The sequence below is a fragment of the Mus caroli genome, chromosome 3 (assembly GCF_900094665.2).
Source record: "Mus caroli chromosome 3, CAROLI_EIJ_v1.1, whole genome shotgun sequence".
Lineage (NCBI taxonomy): Eukaryota > Metazoa > Chordata > Mammalia > Rodentia > Muridae > Mus > Mus caroli.
The window spans coordinates 3,326,606-3,331,654 of NC_034572.1; positions in this window are offsets into that span (position 1 = coordinate 3,326,606).

Sequence of the window (5,049 nt, forward strand, 5' to 3'; positions counted from 1 at the left end):
GGAGGCTGATTATGGGATGGATCCCTGGATATGGCAGGAAAAGATCTTTACCAATTCTGCATCTGATAGAGTGCTAATATCCAATATATACAAAGAACTCAAGAATAAGACTCCAGAAAACCAAGTAACCCTATAAAATGAGGTAAAGAGCTAAACAAAGAATTCTCAACTAAGGAATACTGAGTGGCTGAGAGGCACCTAAAAAAAAAATGTTCAACATCCTCAGTCATCAGGAAAATACAAATCAAAACTACCTGGATATTCTATCTTATACCAATGAGAATGGCTAAGATCAAAAACTCAGGTGACAGTAGATGCTGGCAAGGATATGGAGAAAGAGGAACACTCCTCCATTGCAGGTGGGATTTCACACTGGTGCAACCACTCTACAAATCAGTTTCATGGTTCCTCAGAAAACTGGAAGATCCAGCAATACCACTGCTGGGCAAATACCCAGAAGATGTTCCATAATGTAATAAGGACACATGGTCCATTATGTTCATAGTAACCTTATTTATAATATCCAGAAGCTGGAAACAACCCAGATGTCCCTCATCAGAGGAATGGATTCAGAAAATGTGGTACATTTACACAATATTACTCAGCTGTTAAAAATGATGCATTCATGAAGTTCTTTGGCAAATTGGTGGAACTAGAAAACATCATCCTGAGTGAGGTAACCCAACCACAAAAAAATCCACACAGTGTTTGCATTCACTGATAAGTGAATATTAGCCCAGAAGCTCAGAATACCCAAGATACACTTTGCAAAACACATGCAACTCAAGAAGAAGAAAGACCAAAGTGTGGATACTTCGCTCCTTCTTAGAAGGAGGAACAAAATACCCAGGGAAGGAGTTACAGAGATAAATCTCAGAGCAGAGACTGGAGCAATTAGAATCCAGAAACTGCCCCACCTAGGGATCCATCCCATAAACAACCAACAAAATCAGACACTATTATGGATTCCAAGGAGAGCTTGCCGAGATGAGCCTGATATAGCTGTCTTCTGAGAGGCTCTGCCAATGCCTTGCAAATACAGAAGTATATGCTCACAGCCATCCATTGGCCAAAGCACAGAGCCCCCAATGAAGGAGCTAGAGAAAGTAACCCAAAGAGTTGAAGGGGTTTGCAGAAGAATAACAATATGAACTAACCAGTACCCTCAAAGCTCCCTGGGACTAAACAACCAATCAAAGAAAACACATGGTGGGACTCATGCCTCTAGCTCCATATATAGCACAGGATAGCCTAGTTGGTCATCAATGGGAGAAGAGGCCTTTGGTCCCATGAAGGCTCTATGACCCAGTGTAGGGGAATGCCAGGGCCAGGAAGCAGGAGTAGGTAGGTTGGGGAGCAGGAGAAGGGGGGAGGGTATAGGGGATTTTCAGAGGGAAAACTAGGAAAGGGGATAACATTTGAAATGTAAATAAAGAAAATATCTAATAACAAAAAAATGAATGCAAAAAAAAAAAAAAGAAATTGTGTACAAGTCTCCTTTTAAAACTACTTCACATTTTTGCTAGCCATTCTATCCCCAACATTCAGAATTAGAACTATTGCTTCCAATCTAGAAAGTGCCGTTTCTTTATGTTATGCTTCCTGGACCTATGCATGAAGAAAGGATTAATTTGATTCTATGAAAGAGAATGTTGCCTTTTCTATTGAAAACAACTTAGCAAAATCTTACTGCACTCTTGGGAATTAATCCCGATGTGCTTGCACCCTTGTGATTTTATGGAGAAAAACATTACAAGCATCCTATCCTTTGGAAAGTTAGTCTTTATTCTTGCAGGTATGGACACTTATTTTTCATTGTTATTTTTGCCTTTCACTAACCTTGAAAAGCTTTCAAAGACATGATACATCATTTTTTCCATTAATTTGTAATCTTGGATATGCCAAGGGCTTTTAAAAGAAGACAATGCTATTGGTGTTCTGTTCAGAAACTTGTCTTCTGGCTCAGACTCTGAGATCAACAATTGATAAATGGGACCTTATGGAACTGCAAAGCTTCTGTAAGGCAAAGAACACTGTCAATATGACAAATCAGGAGCCAATAGACTTGGGAAGGATATTCACAAACCTACATCTGATGGAGGGCTAATGTCCAAAATTTACAAAGAACTCAAAAGTTAGACACCAACAACCCAAATAACCCAGTTAAAAATGAGATACAGAACTAAACAGGTAATTCTCAACAGAGGAATAACAAATGACCAAGAAGCACTTAAAGAAATGTTCAAACTCCTTAGTCATCGAGGGAATGCAAATCAAAACAACTCTGAGGTTCCATCTAACACCCATCAGAATGGCTAAGATAAAAAACTCAAGAGATAGCACATGCTGGTGAGGATGTCAAGCAAGAGGAACCGTTCCTCCTCCATTGCTGGTGTGTCGTGACTTGGTCTTAAAGCATGGTGGAAACAAATTCCTCAAAACCTGGTGGAAACGGTTCTAGTACTTTTATTTATTCAAAAATGGCAAAAAGCGAATAAATGGTAAAACAGGCCCGCATTTGTTCATTCACACAAACACTCTCTCACTAATCTTTCCAGTCTGGCAGGTGTAGCCTTTGCTCCCAGCAATACGCAGGTAAGATGCAACTCAGTGTTCCTTGCTTTAGATCCTTTGGAGCTGAGCTGCAGCATGCAGGCATTGCTGTCTGAGCAGTGGGTGTGTGCATCCTTATGAGGTCCACGCAGATTTATTTCTCGACGAAGTTTCTCCCTGGGCCCTACGGAGGTGAGCGATTTTGCCCCGCCAGACTAGAGTTTCTTAAGCTAAATTCAGCCAATTACAACGAGGGTGTTCCACACATTATTTCATGCACTTCTTTATCACTCACATGCACACATGCACTCTCCATAGCCTGGTTTTCAAAGTTATTAGGGCCGAGGGTGGGTCCATGTCATTGCCCCAGCACAGGCTAGGGGCAGTCGGGAGTTCTTTATCACTCGTGCCTCCGGAAGCACAACCATGGCAGCCCCCAGACTGGCAATTTCCACAGCTTCGGGAAGAGTGCTCTCTGAGGCTATGAGTTCTTTATATTCCATCCCTTGGAGCCTCAGGTAAACCAGAGCTATAGATGTAGATATTCCCGAAGGCTCCCACGAGGCTTGCAATACATTGCATAGCCCATTTTTGTGGAAACTTTTCCTTGTATAGTATGCACTCTAGTGGAAAATGCACTCTTTCAATATTGGTTTTAGTATTGTCCTCAGGTTGTGTGATTGTGTGGGGTCAGTCCCATACCAATCTCCCTCCAACATTTTGTGTGTGGAGTCGGGTGTTTACTCCAACATGTTGTAACATGTGGTACCAGAAGTGGCTCCCTTTGTTAATATGGCAGGCCATGAGGCTTCTTAATAAGCTTTGTGTTTCCCAGATGGGGCTTGTGTACAGGTTCCAGGATGCATGGTTATGATAACAGCAATGATGAAACTAAGTAAGTAATTTATCATCCATATTGGGCCACAAATAGCATATAACATAGGGTCTTAAGCAAAACATGCAATTTTCTGGTTCAAATAGCTTATTTCTAGTTAATCTATCACACAAAATTCCAAACAATGATGCATTATAAAAGGATATTTTCCTGAAAAAATGTATTAGCACTTGCCATGCTGCTGAGGTCATATCTCCACCTGGAGTCATTGTCTCTTCACCTCCTGAGAGAGGGCCTTCTTTTGGGAATATAGTTGCTTCTAAAACATGTCAAAGATACTTTTAATAGCATAAAGAAAATGATCAGAAATATGAGGAACCAAAATGTTTCTTCAACCCAGTGCCACCATCAGTACACTGGGGTGCATACAAAGTCTAAGTGTGCTAGTCTTCTGATGGTGTCCCACAGGCCACATTTTGTTATCTCCTTAGTCCAATTTTTTTTTTTTTTTGATTATGGTGTTGGCTTCCAGTAGGCCAACCAAGTTATGTACTTCACTCTGAGCATTACCCAATGTGATGCTTTCTTTCCTACGTTTTGGCATCTAATGATGCTAATTGTTTTCCATTGTATGTTGTGATTTCAAAAATCTTGTTCATTTTCTGAATGGAGTTGTTATAATATTCTTGTTCTAATTCAAAATCAAATAGACCAACAGAGTCAAAGTAATGCTTTTTTTCCAGGGTCAACTTAGTCATCATTATTGAAGTATCCACTGTGGCCTGTGTTCATCATTAGGTAACATCTGCCTGTTAAGTTAAGATATGCTTTGGGAGTATTCATGAATGATTCACTTAGTCATCTGCATATGGCTATTTTTGGTGTGGGTGTACATAGTATAAAGTTATCGTTCCACATGTCTTGTATTATGGTTGATAGTCTTCACATTGCAAATGATATCTGTCATATCCTTGTATCTGGTAGGTATAGTTAAACATATGTAATTGCTCCTAATTTAGTGGTGTCTTCAAGTGGTATGAATGTAGAGCTATTTGTGGTGTTAATTGATGACCACAGAAAGTGGGGTTAACTAATGACTACAGAAAGGTATTAACCTGTATTACAAATTCATTGCCTAGTTTCTGTAGTATGGCTTTAGTGTGATATCCTGGGTATGTGTTGTCCAGGAATATCTGTATTGGTGTATCTCACATATGCCTTCTGTGTCATATGGTCCTTTTTCATTATCTAATAATGTTTGGAAGTCTGGGGTCCTTTTTCCTAGTCCTTCTGTAGAAAGGGAATCTAATTCCCTCTTTACTACTGCTCAATCACTTCTATACAGTTGGCACATAATTAAGTTATGGTTCTTAGTTATAAGGTTCCGGGTTCTATTATATTCTTGTTTGTATCGTTCCCAAAGTACTTGCATTTCTGTATTCATGATATTTACAGTGATGTGGGGAGAATCTATGTTTCTTGATAGAGTGTATAGTTCATAGGCTGTTTTCTTATTAATTGGCTGACTATTGTAGGTTTCTTCCTTGTTGGGTAAAAATACTGCTTCTGCTACTCCTCCACCAATCATGCCTCCTTTTTTTGTTTATAATTACATATTTTCCACAATTACATTTCCAATGCTATCCCAAAAGTCCCCCATA